Source organism: Staurois parvus, unplaced genomic scaffold, assembly GCF_062004578.1.
Source record: "Staurois parvus isolate SC_StPar_1 unplaced genomic scaffold, SC_StPar_1.0 ptg000388l, whole genome shotgun sequence".
Lineage (NCBI taxonomy): Eukaryota > Metazoa > Chordata > Amphibia > Anura > Ranidae > Staurois > Staurois parvus.
In genome coordinates, this window is record NW_028318184.1 from 2881422 (window position 1) to 2900261 (window position 18840).

An 18840-nucleotide genomic window follows, 5' to 3' on the forward strand; every position below is an offset into this window, starting at 1 on the left:
AAAAGCTAATTTCACTATAACTGTACTGAAAAGTTAATTTGATGTTAAGATCGTTAAAATTGAGGGTTGTAAAAAAGTTTTTTAATGACAATTCCCAGAGAAGCAATATATCGTCAATGTTGCGCCGGTAGAATATTAAGTCCGGTCAGTCTCTGGAATATATCAGTTCCTCCTCCCAATTTGCCATAAATAAAATAGCTAAACTGGGGGCAAATTTTGCCCCCATCGCAATGCCGGTAGTTTGCAGGTAGTATTTCCCCCCAAACCAAAAATAATTATGGTTCATAGCGAACTCAAGTGATTCGAGAATAAACTTCTTTTGGGCATTAGGTATATCGTCTGTCGTGTTTTAATTTTGTTATATTGGTATCATATAATTTATCATTTACGATTTTATGTGTTTTATCATACTTTTAGCGCTGCATGAGTTTTATTTTATTCTAAGCATGCATATGTACTCAGTACTTGGTTTGGGCCCCTTTTGCAGAAATTACTGCCTCAATGCGGCGTGGCATGGAAGCTTTCAGCCTGTGGCACTGCTGAGGTGTTATTGAAGACTAGGATGCTTCAATAGCGGCCTTCAGCTCTTCTGCATTGTTCGATCTCATGTCTCTCATGTCTCTCATCTTTCTCTTGGCAATGCCCCATAGATTCTCTATGGGGTTCAGGTCCGGTGAGTTTGCTGGCCAATCAAGCACAGTAATCCCACGGTCATTGAACCAGGTTTTGGTGCTTTTGGCAGTGTGGACAGGTGCCAAGTCCTGCTGGAAAATGAAGTCCGTATCCCCATAAAGCTTGTCTGCGGAAGGAAGCAGGAAGTGCCCCAAAATCTCCTGGTAGATGGCTGTGTTGACCCTGGACTTAATGAAGCACAGGGGACCAACACCAGCAGATGACATGGCTCCCCAAATCAACACAGACTGTGGAAACTTCACACTGGACTTCAAGCATCTTGCAGTGTGTGCCTCTCCATTCTTCCTCCATACTCTGGGTCCTTGGTTTCCAAATGAGATGCAAAAGTTGCTCTCCTTAGAAAAAAAACTTTGGTCCACCGAGCAACAGACCAGGTCTGTTTTTCTTTAGCCCAGGTAAGATGCTTCTGACGTTATTTGTTGTTCAGGAGCGGCTTGACAAGAGGAATACAACATTTAAAGGATCCGTCTGTGTGTGGTGGCTCTTGACACACTGACTCCAGCCTCAGTCCACTCCTTGTGAAAGTCCCCAACACTTTTGAATGGCCTTTTCCTGACAATCCTCTCCAGGCTACGGTCATCCCTGCTGCTTGTGCACTTTTTTCTTCCACACTTTTCCCTTCCACATAACTTTCTATTAATGTGCTTTGATACAGCACTTTGGGAACATCCAACTTCTATTGCAATTACCTTTTGAGGCTGTTAGGGACCAGCCGGTGGTAGCCTCTAGCGTTCCACAGACTAGAATTCCCCAGGGCGCGGAATCTAAGTTCCGACCTGCTTATTCACCAGAGCCCCTGATGGTGGGGATGGACTTGGAGCAAGCCGAGACCAGGTCGCGACCCCTGGGTGCAACCAGTTGTGGTAGAGTCACCTGTCGGTGGTACGCAGCAGGTGAGAGTCTGATGTGAGGAGGTAGAGTAAGCGAGGTCAGACAGGCCGGGTCGGTAACAGCGGAGCAGGTCGGTACAAAACGGCAGGCAGAAGAATAAACGGGTCACGGTCCGGGTTTGGCAACAGGAGATGAAAAGTGCAGGAGCAGGCAGGAGAATGGTCAGGCAAGCCAGGGGTCAGAGCAGGAGAAGTCAGCAGATCAGGATCAGGCAGGGTCAGCAGCAAAGTAAACTCACAGGAACACAGGAAAGACCATACGGCACTTGAGCATTGCAAGAGCTGGGTTTAAATAGCTCGCCCGACTCCTGACAGGCGCTCCTGGGTCCTAGTGCTTGCCCGGCGCCGTCATTGGTGACAGGCGCGCCTGGGTCCTAGTGCCCGCTTGCCTGTATGTTTTGTCAGGACTCTACGCATGTGCGGATTTGATCGCCGCAGCGATCTTCCCATTCCCTGACAGAGGCTTTCCCTCCTTATGGAGGGTGTCAATGATGGTTTTCTGCACAACTGTGAGGTCAGCAGTCTTTCCCATGATTGTGATTTCTACTGAACCAGACTGAGAGACCATTTAAAGGCTCAGGAACCCTTTTCAGGTGTTATGGCTTAATTAGCTGATTAGAGTTGGACACTTTGAGCTGAGAATATTGCACCTTTTCACAATATTCTCATTTTCTGATATTGTGGATTTGGGGTTTTCATGAGCTGTAAGCCATAATCATCACAATTATGACAAATCACGGCTTGAACTATCTTGCTTTGCATGTAATGAGTCTATCTCATATAGTAGTTTAACCTTTTAAGTTGCATTACTGAAATAAATGAACTTTTGCACGATATTCTAAATTTTACAGTTTCACCTGTGTATGTGTGTGTATAAATATGTGTGTGTGTATACCTAGCATAGGAAATATGTCAAGGTATTCTTGTTCGTGTTTTGTTATCAGACATTCCATATCTGTATGACATCATATGATGTCCTGGACTTTGAGCTGAGATATCTGGATGATGCCTGCAACTGTAGACATCATCCGGATATCTTTTTTTTTTTTTTTTTCAAGCTGATGATTCCCTATGTTGTAAAAGCCATCCTAGCTGCGGGTTAGCCGCTGGATTGCTTTTACAAGCAGCTGGAGGAGACGCCTCCTCTCTGCCCTCCCAACAGCGCCTTTCCATACTGTCCTATGTGATCGCTGGTTTACAATAGATCTCTATAATCTTGGGAGGCTGGAAGCAACGTCATGACATCACTTCTGGCTCTGGCAGATGTAATTGCATTGAAAAACTGCTGTACAAATACTGTGTGACAAAGAATTGCAACAACCGCCATTTTATTCTCTAGGGCCTCCGTTAAAAATATATATATATAATGTTTGGGGTGGTGAGTAATTTCCTACCAAAAAAATGATTCTTATATGTGGAAGAGGAATGGCAGAATTGGCCAGGGTGGGAAGTAGTTACCAGAAGCTGATTGTAGAACAGATCTCTATTGTTAGAAATTGGATGAAGCAGTTACGGTTTACACAAGTATGAATTATTCTGCTAGGAGTTGCCTTGGTGTCTGTCATGTCTTCATTGCTCGATGAGTTATACTTTTTTATAATAACATGCAAATTAGATTGGAATAATTTGAATAAATGTGATAAACACAATTAGGCATTTAGAAGAACATGTGGTTATATGTCAAACACACCTGAATGAAAAAATGCACATGGCATGAAGACAATGATCACGTCAATGGCAACTGCAAAGCCTAGTTATTCTAGTTTGACCACTTGAGTAAAAGCCTGTAATACCATTTCATTGCCAAGTCATCTTTAGTTTTCAATGCTGTGATATTTTGACTGACAATTGCTCCATCATACAACATTGTACCAAACTGAATTTTATATCATTCTTTGAAACAGACAGATTTTGATAGTATTTAAAGTAGAACTATAAAGATTTCCGTTGACTTCCTGTCCCATAGACAAACAAGAAGTGAGAGGAAATCCTGTAAATTATGGGAATGCCTTGGGGACCCCCAGGTCACCAGAATTAGTGTCCCCATTGGACGATTTCTCCTCTTTTACTTTTCTGGGGATATCCCAAAATGTGGGATTTTCTTTCACTTTCAGCAATTCTTAACATATGAATAGAGAGGGTGAATCTCCCTATGGGGGACAGACAGCAATAAAAACCTAATAGGTGCTCTAGTCCATCTCAACTCTGTCCAAAACTAAAAATAAATGTTTTGCCTTTAGTAAAACTTTAAGAACTACCGTATTTTTCGCCATATAAGACGCTCCGGAATATAAGGCGCACCCAATTTTAAAGGAGGAAAATCTAGAAAAAAAAGATTCTGAACCCAATACATATAGTAATTCATCCCCCATATAGTAATTCATCCCCCATAGTAATTCATCCCCCATAGTAATTCATCCCCCCTATAGTAATTCATCCCCCCTATAGTAATTCATTCCCCATATTGTGTCAATTCACTTACCTTTGCTTCGCGCGTTCCTCTCGCCGTGTTTCCCGCGCCGTTCCGGTCTTCAGGGCGGACTGTGTGAGGAGAGGAGTTTGTCACGCTGCCCCGCCTACATCCTGTCCGCCCCGTAGTTTGCCCATTGCTGATCCACGAGCAGAGGGGGTGATGACGTCAGCGCGCACCGCCGGGTGTACCAAGATGGCCGACCGCTCCAGAGATAGGCCTTTCCTACGGCCGTGGACGCGCCTCACGGATTCTCTCTCTATTCGTCGTATAAGACGCACCAACTTTTTCCCCCCAGTTTTGGGGAAGAAAAAGTACGTCTTATACGGCGAAAAATACGGTACTTTTTTTAATTTTCTTACTTTAAAAAGGAAAAAAGACCATAAACAAAAAAAAAAAAAAAGAAAACAAGAAACCTGCCAGGAATGTACAACCCTCAAAATTACTCCATTTTTGGAAAGTAGATACCCCAAGGTGGCTTAATTTTTAGTCACAATCTTTTTGGAAATGAAGGAACATTTAGTATCAGGAGAAGGGGTGGGAGGGTTAAAACACGGAGCTTGGTAATGATAAAAAGGAAAAAAGACCATAAACAAAAAAAAAGAAAACAAAAAACCTGCCAGGAAGGTACAGCCTGCAAAATTACCCAATTTTTGGAAAGTAGATACCCCAAGGTGGCCTAATTTTTAGTCACAGTTTTTTGGAAATGAAGGAACACTCGGTATTGGGAGAAGGGATGGGGGGCTTAAAACACAGATCTTGGTAATGATGCAGTAGATACCATACATCAGGTCATACACAGAAGGAGGAGGAAGTGAAGGGGTAGATGTACAGGTCACATACAGTGAGAGGATGAAGATAAAGGGGTTAATATGCAGATGCGCAGGATATAGAAGGTGAAGGGGCTAATATCTGAACATACTTTCCCAGGAATGTCGTGGCTGCCCCCTCCTGGTATTGCGGGCACAGTCACCTGCCCCTGCTGCTCTCACCTGACACAAGTGACAGATTTTCTGGGAAAGTATGTTCAGACATCTGTAATGTTTAGCAAGCTGGACAACATTGCATTGTCAAATGAAGCTGAAGAGACTGGCGGCTTAAAAGGACCCCTGGAGCTATTAGGCTTGCATGCAGGACACCCCCATTGATTTTCCACAACCAGAGGAAAGGAGCCCTGTACTCAGGCTGAGCACCTAATCCATCCTTAAGGGGACCTCTGTATCCAGCAGATTTCAACCATTTCCTAAGGCTTGATGACCATTCCATTGATGAAAGTTCACCTACTTGTCCGGCTTACCTAGAGTCACCCTGGTGGTTACTATATTATATGCGCATTACCTATGCGCTTCCGGTGAGCGCGCACTTTTAGTATCGGTTGGTGTCACAAGTCTATCTGCTGTTGATTTTATTACCCTCTGGACTAATTTATTGTCATAATATTGGACTATTTGATATACTATTTGCGTTTAACACTGGATAATCATTTATTATATACCTTTTTATTAGCGCTGCACCTATATTTTTATTGAGCCATTTGAAGGTTTATCTTGGTACCTTTCTGGTGTTTCAGCAGCTATTTTAAGGAGCGCTCACTATTTAGACTATATTTCTCTGGCAACTACATGGTGGCTTCAAGATTGAAACCTCTGCCTGAGCCACCAGACCAGCATGGGATGAGTGAGCTGAGCTCTGCCCAATGCTGAACTCTCCCCATCTCCTTCCCTTCTCTCCCTTTCTCCTCCTCCCCCCTTCATGTCCAGTTAGCACTCTGGGACAACTTTAGTACTGTTGGGTATAGCTGTCAATCTGCTAGTTGGCTAAATTGCTGAGGTTTTAACTCACAGGTTTGTGATGCTTCTGTTTTAACACCTTTCTGCCCATCCCCAGCATGGCTTTAGGGGCCTGTTTATATGAGCATTAAAGTGTAAAGGATCCTCCTGCGCTCGATGGAATGATTACTATAATACAGCTGCTGTCACTTAACTAATACCAATAAGTGCAAACAAAAAGAAAAAAATAGTGAAGTGCTTATATCTCATAAATAAATAAAGTAAAGTGCATTCAAAAAAGAATTAATAAAAAATGAATTAATATAAATCTGATACTCCTGTGTGACAAATCTATATAATAAACACTAATACATCCCTCTGGTGGGAGAAAAAAATAGTGCAACCGAATATAATTAAGCTTTAGTGATTCAACACACACTATAAAAAACCTATTATACCGTGCATATAACAACTTTCAATACATAACCAAATGTGAATAAATTAGTGAATATAAAATTAATCATCCACATAAAATAGTGCCTAATTCATACACATTTCATATACATCATAAGTGAAACAGAAAAAATGTCCATGCATGTGACTCTGTGCTTTTAGAAAACACACGTGATCTCCACTTCTAGGTGCAAGTAATCTCCTCCAAATGGCAGCAATGCCTGCTCACCTCCCCTCCTTGACCCACACAGGGCCCCAAAGCAGTTTCCACCTCAGTGGTGTATCTCCTCTGACAGACTCCTTATTTCTCCTCCTCTCTTATTCAGACTCATAGAAAGACATAAAACTTTCCATAGTGTAGTATATTTATTAAGAAAGTGTAAAGCCACAAATAATTACACTCACATGGTCCTCTTGGTCAACAAGCGTTTTTACCACAACCTATGGGTAAATCTGCATGCACTGGGGGAATCCAATATGGCCGCGGCGTCCGGACATGCGTCACCAGGAATGACGAACCGACGCATTGCGTCACGTGCGTCGTGACTTCATCAGGGTTACCGCCCCCTGGTGACTCGATTGTATTTATAGGGAAAGCCTAATTGAATTCTATAGTGAGGGAAGATCTGTACAAATACTTATTTTAAGGAAGTGGATTGCAATGAATTCATACCATCAGACAGTTGTCATCACCGCCCATGGCTTTATAAACATACCTAAGGGCCAGTTAGTGAGATTGAGAAGGAATTGTTCTGAAAAGGAAGAATATAAGAAACAAGCTAAGATTATAGGAGATAAGTTTATTAAAAAAGGCTACCCTGAAAAAGAAATAGAGAAGAGAATAACTGAAGTTCAAAATATGGAGAGGGAGTTGCTGATTGTGGACAAGAATAAAAAGGAAAATTTTGACAGTCAAATGGCAATTATTTTAGACTATAATGTCCATCACAAGAAAATTGAGAAAATATTTGCCAAACATTGGTCCATCCTTAAAACTGACCCTGATTTGAATAAAATTTTGGGAGATTATCCAAAATTTATACATGGGAAGGTGCCTTCCCTTAGGATGAGACTAGTAAAAAATGAACTCGATCCGCCAGTTAAAAAGAAGAGTATCACATTTCTTGACCAAGTCGGTTTCTTTCCGTGTCGACACTGTTATGCATGCAGAGAAACAAAGGGTAAAAATGGCAAACGTAACACTTTTAAGGCCAATTATGGTGGTACGGTATATAGGATCAAGGATTTCATTTCATGCCACACAGAGGGAGTAGTATATGGCCTCGAATGTGAATGTGGTTATCAATATATAGGAAGAACAAAAAGGCCTTTGTGGAAACGCATGAGGGAACATGTGCAAAATATAAAAAAGGGGTTCCCTAAACATAGCGTTTCCCGGCACTTCCTTAAGCAGCATAATAAAGACCCTTCAGGACTTAAGTTTTGGGGTATACAGAAGTACGCAAGTCATTGGAGGGGGAGCAATAAGATTAAATCCCTGAGTCTAGATGGATGTATATCATGCATACGCAGGCACCATATGGCCTTAACATTGAGTTTGACCTCAATTGTTTTATTAGTGATTTTTAAAGTTGAATTTTATAAATGTATGTTGGCTCATCTGGTAATACAATTTTAGAATATGTAATATATATGGATTTTATTAATATAAGCTTGGTTAAAGTGACATTTGATTAGTGATTATTTGTAAACCCAAGCTATGGCTATTTGTGCATGTCACACTTATATTTTATAACCTATGTTTTTAAAAAATATTTTTAAATAGTGATTTAATGTATTTTATGATTATTTATTTAAAATAATTTTGTGTTGCCGTGTAGATAATACCCTTTTACCTTGGATTTTTTTTTTTAAATTTATTTTTATTTTTTTTTATATTTTATTGTTTTCTTATTTTTCATTTATTATTTTTTATTTTTGATTCTTTTTTTTTTTTTCATTTAAATGTAAAAATTTTTTTGGGTATATATATCCTCCCAATATGTAAGTCCATTAAGATTCATTAAATAGAATTATTAATATTAGTATATATTAAAGTCTCAGGAGTCATATTAGTGTATTAATAAAGTTGTAAATTTGGTTTTAAAATCTTTGAGTATTCTAATTCACTTTATATTTGTATGTATAAATTATCTAAGGAAGGGTTATAGGTATATTCTTTTATTCAGCATTAGAGTTAACCTATGGGGTAGGATAATACAGTCCTATCTATGTGAGTGCAGGACTTCAACAAGATGTCCACCGTAAGTCCGCCCTCACTATATAATTCAATTAGGCTTTCCCTGTAAATACAATCGAGTCACCAGGGGGCGGTAACCCTGATGAAGTCATGACGCACGTGACACAACGCGTCGGTTCGTCATTCCTGGTGACGCATGTCCGGACGCCGCGGCCATATTGGATTCCCCCAGTGCATGCAGATTTACCCATAGGTTGTGGTAAAAATGCTTGTTGACCAAGAGGATAATGTGAGTGTAATTATTTGTGGCTTTACCCTTTCTTAATAAATATACTACACTATGGAAAGTTTTATGTCTTTCTATGAGTCTGAATAAGAGAGGAGGAGAAATAAGGAGTCTGCCAGAGGAGATACACCACTGAGGTGGAAACTGCTTTGGGGCCCTGTGTGGGTCAAGGAGGGGAGGTGAGCAGGCATTGCTGCCATTTGGAGGAGATTACTTGCACCTAGAAGTGGAGATCACGTGTGTTTTCTAAAAGCACAGAGTCACATGCATGGACATTTTTTCTGTTTCACTTATAATGTATATGAAATGTGTATGAATTAGGCACTATTTTATGTGGATGATTAATTTTATATTCACTAATTTATTCACATTTGGTTATGTATTGAAATTTGTTATATGCACGGTATAATAGGTTTTTTATAGTGTGTGTTGAATCACTAAAGCTTAATTATATTCGGTTGCACTATTTTTTTCTCCCACCAGAGTGATGTATTAGTGTTTATTATATAGATTTGTCACACAGGAGTATCAGATTTATATTAATTCATTTTTTATTAATTCTTTTTTGAATGCACTTTACTTTATTTATTTATGAGATATAAGCACTTCACTATTTTTTTATATGAACATCGGTCTCTGAAGAGGGATCTGCATTCAGATCGCTCTTCAGAGAGCATTTGGCAGGCAGTGAGGAGGTGTTGTTTCTCCTCGCCAGAATCTGATGTAAGGGTTACTCTGCAGATTCTAATGTAAGGGGACACTCTGCCAGAATCTGATGCAAGGGCACATTCTGCCAGACTCTGATGTAAGAAGGAGACTCTGCCAGAATCTGATGTAAGAGGATACTCTGCCACACTCTGATGTAAGAAAGGGACTCTGCCAGAATCTGATGTAAGAGGACACTTTGCCAGACTCTGATGTAAGAAGGGGCATCTACCAGAATCTGAAGTAAGGAGACACTCTGCCAGACTCTGATGTAAGAAGTGGACTCTACCAGAATCTGATGTAAGGGGACACTCTGCCAGACTCTGATGTAAGAAGTGGACTCTACCAGAATCTGATGTAAGGGGACACTCTGCCAGACTCTGTCTGACTCTGGTGTAAGGTGGTGGCACTTTGGGGACACTGATGTGAATGTGGCACTCATCCTAACTGTTTCACTCCATATATTGTTTTGTATATTACTTGCACCTGCCCCCTGGACCCTGTCCCCTCACAACTCCGACGGTCACCCTCTTCTTCCATCCTACGCTCCCTCACTCACATCTTTAATCTTTCCCTCTCTACTGGCACCTTCCCCTCCCCTCTAAAACACACGCACATCACTCCCATACTTAAAAGACCCTCCCTGGATCCCACCGATTTGAACAACCTAAGACCCATCTCCCTGCTGCCATTTACCTCTAAACTCCTAGAACGCTTGGTCTATAATTGCCTGAGTTCCCACCTCACCGACAACAACCTCCTTGATCCCCTACAGTCTGGCTTCCGCCCCCAACACTCCACCAAAACTGTCCTACTCAAACTCACCAACGACCTGAACCGCCAAAGCTAATGGCCACTATACAGTACTCCTACTCCTTGACCTCTCTGCGGCTTTTGACACGGTTGACCATCCCCTCCTCAAAAAAAAACGACACTGTTTTGGCCTCAGAGACTCTCCTCTCTCCTGGCTCTCCTCCTATATATCACAACGCTCCTTCAGTGCTATCTATAACGCTGCCACCTCCTCTTCACCCCCTCTCTCTGTTGGGGTCCCTCAAGGTTCTGTCCTCGGACCCCTTCTCTTCTCCATCTACACCTCCTCCCTTGGCCAATAGATAAATTCTCACGGCTTCAATTACCATCTTTATGCTGATTACACGCAAATTTATCTCTACCTCTCACCTCACCCCTTCAGTCTCTGCCCGTATCACAAGCCTACTCAGCGACATATCGGATTGGATGTCACTCCACTTCCTCAAACTAAATCTTTCCAAAACTGAGCAACTAGTATTCCCCCCAGCCCACGCCCCCCCCACTCCCCCGACTTCATCAAGATCAATAATACAACAATCAGTTCCACCCCTCAAGCCAGAGTACTAGGTGTAATCCTAGACTCCAATCTGCCCTTTCAGCCCCAGGTCCATTCACTGTTCAAATCATGTAGACTTCACCTCCGCAACATCTCCATGATACGACCGTTCCTAACCTTGGAAACCACTAAGCAACTCATTCACTCCCTTATTGTATCACGCCTTGACTATTGTGACTCCCTCCTCATTGGTCTACCTCTCCGCAGGCTATCCCCACTTCAGTCTATCATGAATGCTGTGGCTAGACTCATCCACCTTACTAACCATTCCGTATCTGCCACCCCCCTCTGCCAATCCTTCCACTGGCTTCCAATTGCTCAACGGATAAAATTCAAAACGCTAACACTGACGTATAAAGCCATTCATAATACTGCCCCAACTTACATCACCGATCTTCTCATCAAATATCACCCAAACCATGCTCTCCGCTCCTCACAAGACCTCCTACTCTCTAGCTCCCTTGTCTCCTCCTCCCATGATCATCTCCAGGACTTCTCCAGGGCTTCCCCCATCCTCTGAAACTCCCTACCCCAATCCATTAGACTTTCGCCAACTCTGCTCACCTTTTTAGGTGCACTCTGAAAACCTATCTCTTCAGGGAAGCCTACCCCTCCCTCAGCTAATATGGAACTCCTCTACTTTTCCAACCACTCCATCCCCCACAGCTATTTCCTCCTGTACAACTCTCCCCTCCCTCCTAGATTGTAAGCTCCAAAGAGCAGGGCCCTCGAACCCCTCTTGTATTGAATTGTATTGTTACTGTACTGTCTTGTGTACTGTCTCCCACCATATTGTAAAGCGCTGAGCAAACTGTCGGCGCTATATAAATCCTGCTTAATAATAAATAATAATAATATATTGTTTTGTATATTACTTGCACCTAACCCCTGTACTCTGTACATTATGCATTGATATACAGTAAATAGACCTGACCAAGGTGTTCATTGTCTCAACAGTTGCTGGTTTTAATGAAATTCTTCCTTATGGTAGGCTCAGTGAGGCATTCTATACATTAGTTGTTTTTTGTTCAACATCGGGGTTCCCACATGGATGCTGAAATCACTCCCGCTGAGGTATTGTGTTCTGACAGCGGAGAGACTTATCATTTAGCACTGATAAGTGCTGCCAGCTAGAACTGGTGGTGCTGGTCACGTGGACATTTTCCTAGAGGCTGGTTGTACAGAAGTCGATTGGTACACTGCCCTACAAACTGCTGATTCCTGCCCTCTGCTCTGCTAACCTCTATCCTCTGACCTGTTGACCCCCAGTACACTCCGCTATTGATTCCTGTTTTTATACCCTGCCCTGCAGACCTCATATCCTCTGCCCCCTGACATTTTTTACTGCACCCCCATATCATACTGGCTAGATCCGGCCCTGCTAGTGATCAGTATGTCGCCCGGACACAGCAGATCACATTATGGCTGTGTCTGGGTGATCACATGGTGTTTTATCAAGTGATTGCTTTGACCAATCACAGCACTCACATTGTAAACACTGAAAGTGAAAGTAAAGATCCCTTCTTTCTGCTCTCACTGTAAGAGTAGAGAGAAGCAATGCAGCAGCCTGTGAGTGTACTGAAGTCTGTCAGGATGCTTGTACACTCAGACTGCAGTGCCAGCCACCCCAGGGTCCCTGATCACTGCCCATTGCAGTCAATAGTAAACAATACAGTCAGCCCTGTCACCTGACTCACAAAAACATGGCCATACGCCATACCAATGTCCTAATCACCGCCATATGCCATACCAGCATCCTGATCACCGCCATACACTATACTAGCACCCTTATCACCACCATACCCCTTACCAGCACCTTGATCTACGCCATACTAGCACCCTTATCACCACCATACCCCATGCCATCATCCTGATCGCCCCATATGCCATACCAGCGTCCTGATCACCGCCACACCCAATATCAGTGTCTTGATCACCATACTCCATACCAGTTTTATAATCACTGCCATACCCCATGCCAGTATCCTGATCACGGCCATACCCCATGCCAGCATCCTGATCACCGCCATACCCAATATCAGCGTCCTGATCCCCACCATACTCCATACCAGTTTTATAATCACTGCCATACCCCATGCCAGCATCCTGATCACCCCATTTGCCATACCAGTATCCTGATCACCCCATATGACATACCAGTATCCTGATCACCGCCATACCCCATAACAGCATCCTGATTACCTCATATGCCATACCAGCATCCTGATCACTGCCATACCCAATATTAATGTCCTAATCACCACCATACTCCATACCAGTTTTCTGACCACCACCATACCCCATACCAGTATCCTGATCACTGCCATACCTCATACCAGCGTCCTGATTCCTGCCATACCCCATACCAGCGTCCTGATCACCACCATACCTCATACCAGCGTCCTGATCCTTGCCATACCCCATACTAGCGTCCTGATCACCGCCATACCCCATACCAGAGCCAAGATCACTGCCATACGAGCATCTTGATCATCGCCATACCCCATACTAGCGTCCTGATCACCACCATACCAGCATACTGACCACCACCATACCAGCGTACTGACCACTCCATATCCCATACCAGTGTACTGATCACCCCATATCCCATACCAGTGTCATGATCACTGCCATACCAGTTTCCTGATTACCACCATACCCCATACCAGCGTCCTGATCACCACCATACCCCATACCAGCTTCCTGATCACCACCATACCAATCTACTGACCACCCCATACCAGCGTCGTGATCACTGTCATGCCAAGGTCTTAATCACCCCCATACAAAAGTCCAGTATTTTTGGGTCTCAACTGAACAATTTTCAAATATATATCCCATAGTTTGTAGACTTTATAGCTATCATGCAGACTAAATATTATACACTGGTTTTGGTTATTTTTACCACAAAAATGTAGCAGAATACATTTTGTCCTAAATTTATGAAGAAAGATTTTTATTTTTTAAAACAAAAACTAAGCAAAAAGTTGTTTTTTTTTTTTCAAAATTTTCGGTATTATTTCATTTATATAGCAAAAAATAAAAAAACTAGTAGTGATCAAATACCAGCAAAAGAAATCTCTATCTGTCTCAAAACAATGATACAAATTTCATATGGGTATAGTGTTGCATGACCGTACAATTGTTGCTCAAATTGTGATGGTGCTTAAAGCTGAAAATTGGCCTGGACTGGAAGTGGGTGAAAGTGTCCAGACTTGAAGTAGTTAATGAAAGCTGCAAATTAAGGCTACATGTACACTGGATCAACCCTAGACAATAACTCTCCTGGCCACAGTAAAATGCTAAACGCAGCAAAAACGCATGTAAACGCAGTATCGCGTTTAGCACTTGGACGTTTATTCATTTAATATTAATTTAATAGTACTCTTTCCCATATATACCCTAGAACTGAAGCTGGACCCTCCCTTCTGGGTTGGGCAGTCCCAAGCTGTGAGGAGGGGCCAAGGTGTCATCAAAATATTCCAACAATATATGCTCGTAATACAATTCATTTTAAACACTTGAATATAAATGCATGAAAAATACATAAAAAACTACATAAAAAAGAGCAATTAAAAAATCTAAATAATAATAATGTTATAACAACATACCCAGATGAGGATAATGACTGATTGGAGTAGGTGTATGTGTATATTTAAATGAGTATATTCAAGTAAGCTATATTTATATTTAAATAAAATTATTTTCCATTGCAAGGAATGTCTCAGGGTGGAGAGTGGTAATGGACAATGCATATGATGTAATGTAATATGAATATATCAATAAATTAATAATTAAAATGTGTATAAATGAATACAAATTATGAAATGATCAGGTATGATAGCATATATATTACCAGGCAGCCAGGGTGTCTGGTAATACATATTCTATCATACCTGATCATTTCATAATTATTTAGATTTTTTCATATTATTTAGTTTTTTTAATTTCTCTTTTATATGTACCATATTTTTCACCCCATAAGACACACCTGACCATAAGACGCACCTAGGTTTTAGAGGAGAAAAACAAGAAAAAAAATATTCTGAACCAATGGACTGCAAGCACAGTACAGGAGATGACCAGAGACTGCGGACACAGTACAGGAGATGACCAGAGACTGTGGACACAGTGCAGGAGATGACCGGAGACTGCGGACACAGTGCAGGAGATGACCAGAGACTGCGGACACAGTGCAGGAGATGACCAGAGACTGCGGACACAGTACAGGGGATGACCAGAGACTGCGGACACAGTACAGGAGATGACCAGAGACTGCGGATACAGTGCAGGAGATGACCAGAGACTGCGGACACAGTGCAGGAGATGACCAGAGACTGCGGACACAGTGCAGGAGATGACCAGAGACTGCGGACACAGTACAGGAAATGACCAGAGACTGCGGACACAGTACAGGAGATGACCAAAGACTGCAGACAGTACAGGGGATGACCAGAGACTGCAGACAGTACAGGTGATGACCAGAGACTGCGGACACAGTACAGGGGATGACCAGAGACTGCGGACACAGTACAGGGGATGACCAGAGACTGCGGACACAGTACAGGGGATGACCAGAGAATGCGGACACAGTACAGGGGATGACCAAGAGACTGCGGACCTTTGGGGAGGGAGGGGGAGCGGGTACCTGAATTTGACAGGTACCTGCTCCCACTTCCGCGGAGTTGTCCTGTCTTTAGTGCGGGCACCCAGCTGTGCGGGGTTCCCACTGCGTGTGCGCGAGAGGTCTGCACTTTGTGAATGGCCTGCGGAGTTGTCCTCCCTTTCGTGCGGGCACCCGGCTGTGCCGTGTGCCCACTGAGCGTGCGTGAGAAGCGCTGCGCTTTGTGAATGGCCCAGCATCTTCTGGGACCTGTCATGTGTCCCAGAAGATGCCGGACCACTCACAAAGCACAGCGCTTCTCGTGCATGCGCAGGGTGCTCACACTAAAGTTGCCGGAGCGGGAAGACTGCACAGCGCTGGACCGAGGAACAGGTAAGGACCGAGGAACTGCTGCAGAGGAGAGCTGAGCAGCCGACCCGGTATTCTGGCGGCGGAAATACCGGACCAGCCGTTCCATATTCGCTCCATAAAGCGAACTGACATTTCCCCCCTTTTTTTGGGGGAAAAAAGTGCATCTTATGGAGCGAAAAATACGGTAGTTTTTATGTATTTTTCATGCATTTCTTTTCAAGTTTTTAAAATGAATTGTATTACGAGCATATTTTGTTGGAATATTTTGATGACACCTTGGCCCCTCCTCCCAGCTTGGGACTGCCCAACCCAGAAGGGAGGGCCCAGCTTCAGTTCTAGGGTATATATGGGGGAGAGTACACATAGTTCAGTTATCTCTGATGAAGAAGGGACGCCCTTCGAAACGCGTCAGCTGTACTCTGAGTGTCTACCCTTATGATGGGACTCGCGCAGGCTTCATAATTCTCAAGTTCCTTTGAGGACCTACATGCTTGATTTACTTCGCTGTTTTGTGAGTATCATTCTGTATTCAATAAAATTTTGGTTTACTGAGGTAATGCGCAAGGTTGGTGCGCTTTTTGTTTTGTTTTGCAGTACTGTTCGGGCTTTCCCAGCTTTGTTTGGAGCTGTACAACCCTATATGCATTGGTGGTCGAATTTTTACAGTTCGTGTTCCATCCATCCACCACCTATCTGGGTCTAAGAGCGCAGGAGAGTTCATTTTGGTTCCTATAGACTTCTGTGCAGAGCTGAGAATCCTGGGAGTTGTAATTTGAGATGGCAACCATATAATGGGACAAATAGACTCCTTACACTACAGATCCCAATAGGCACTGTGCAGTAGGGAAATTGAAGAGATGATTTTTATTAAACTGCCTGGGAAAGTTCTTCTTCTTTGCACCAAGAGAGTGTGAGAGAGAATACCTCTGTCTGGATATTTGATTGCCAGCGGGAAACCATACCAGCAAAGATCCGAGCCTGTGGCTGGGATTAAAGATACCCAGGGGCAACGCAGCACTGCCCACATCAGCACCTGCACAGCTGCCACAGGGAGACTGGAGCATCCACTCACCCTTTTCCTCCCATCACTGATCGCTGGAGGCTTCCCGGGAGAGACCACGAGCATACTGGGGATTGGTGAGAGGGCTATGCGCCCATTGCTGATACTGTTAGCAGGAACTGAGCCACTGAGAGCAGATGTACCTAATCCATACCTTACCCATACAGCAGTCTATACTGCATTTTTCTTTCAAACCCAGACTGCACCTATACCAATCCTGTACTGCATTTCACCAAACCTTTACCACATCTGAACCACATCTACTTTGCATCTGTGCCGAGAGTATACCGTACCTGTACTGCATGCAGGTTAACTGGGATTGTCATTAAATGCACGGATGCTCTTAAAGGGCCCCAACTATAGCCGGCAAAAGAACATCTCCTCTTATAATAATTATTCTGCAAGCCCCCTTTGTTACCCTGCCCTACCCATCCTCCTTTTGTTTTAAACAGTTCTTATCCAGTTGGTTTAGGGACTAGCATCACAGCCATAAATGGGCTCTGGCAGTATAGTTCCAGTATTCAGTAGGGTAAACTTTACTATTACTCACTGCTGCACTTGAGGTGGCCTTGCTACTGTTTGTGCTGACCTGTAGGCCAATTTTCATCTCATGCCTAGTCCCTACTGTCAATCACTTTTGTATGCTAAATTGTGTTATTACCATTGTTGATCCATTTTATGCTTGCCTAGTTACCAACCATATAATAAAGAGGATCTGCACCCTATAAACAAAAATGTAAAAGTCAGCAGCTACAAATTCTGTAGCTGCTGACTTTTAAAAACACACACACCTACCTGTCCCAAGATCTAGTGATGTCCTTACCCAACACGGCTCTTTTCCAGTCTTCGGTTCCAGGTACCAACATCTTAACTGTGGATTGCCAACTGTGACTCCTTGCAGCTTCACAGCTGGCTGCCCACTGCACATGTGCAAGCAAGCTACTCCCAGCAGTCTCCTGGGACCTGTCATTACATAGTTAGTCTGGCTGAAAAAAAGACAAAAGTCCATCCAGTTCAACCATTAAAAAAAAAATAAAAAGTTATATTCTTATACCCACAGTTGCTCCATAGGAAGGCAAAAAACCCAACAAAACATGATACAATTTGCTCCTGCAGGGAAAAAAAATCCTTCCTGATCCCCTGAGAAGCAATTGGATATTCCCTTGGTCAACCTTACCTTTACCTTCTGGGTGAAGTTCCACCTTAAGTTTGCCTTTACAACCTAATTTGGTGCTTGTTTTCTTTGATATAGCACTGCTATTGAGAACTGAGTATTAAAAGGAAATATTAGTGAGCGCATATAATGAGATCTTATAGTTAGTGTTATACCTAGTAGTCGTTAGTACTGTAGGGTATAGGTAATAATTTATATATTCATAAATTCACATAAAAAGAGGGTATAAAAAAAAGTTCTAAAAAATTATAGTGACTTATTTGATTGCACTATTCACACACTTGTTTGCACTTTATATATTCGAGTATGATATAAGATATTTATGTTTTGTGAGTTTACAGTGCTGCACGTTTATGATATACAAGTACCGAGTATTACTTTCAGTGAATTCCTGAGATATTGTATGATTGTACGCTCAACCTGGTGTGTTTGAGGGGGGTTGAGGCAAAGAACATCTTATCAAGTGGCTCCTACAGGGGTAGGGCTACAATTTCAAAACTTTGGTTTTTGAGTTAAGGTTCACATTAAGTGTTGTAGTACCTTTATCAAATGTCTCCTCTTAACGGATGGGACTTTACAAGCAGTAGACACGACTGATATGAGATGCTGACAGAGAAAATTAGCAATGATACTGTACAATAACCAATGACTGATAGCAAAAAGTCAGCAATAATCTTTGTCCTCATGTGGCTTCAGTAAAACGGCATAATAGTTTTTTGAATAACAGCCTTACAGAATAAGCCCACAAGTAGGTTTGCTATTATAAAATAAAAGGTATTTCCACAAACTGTTACCA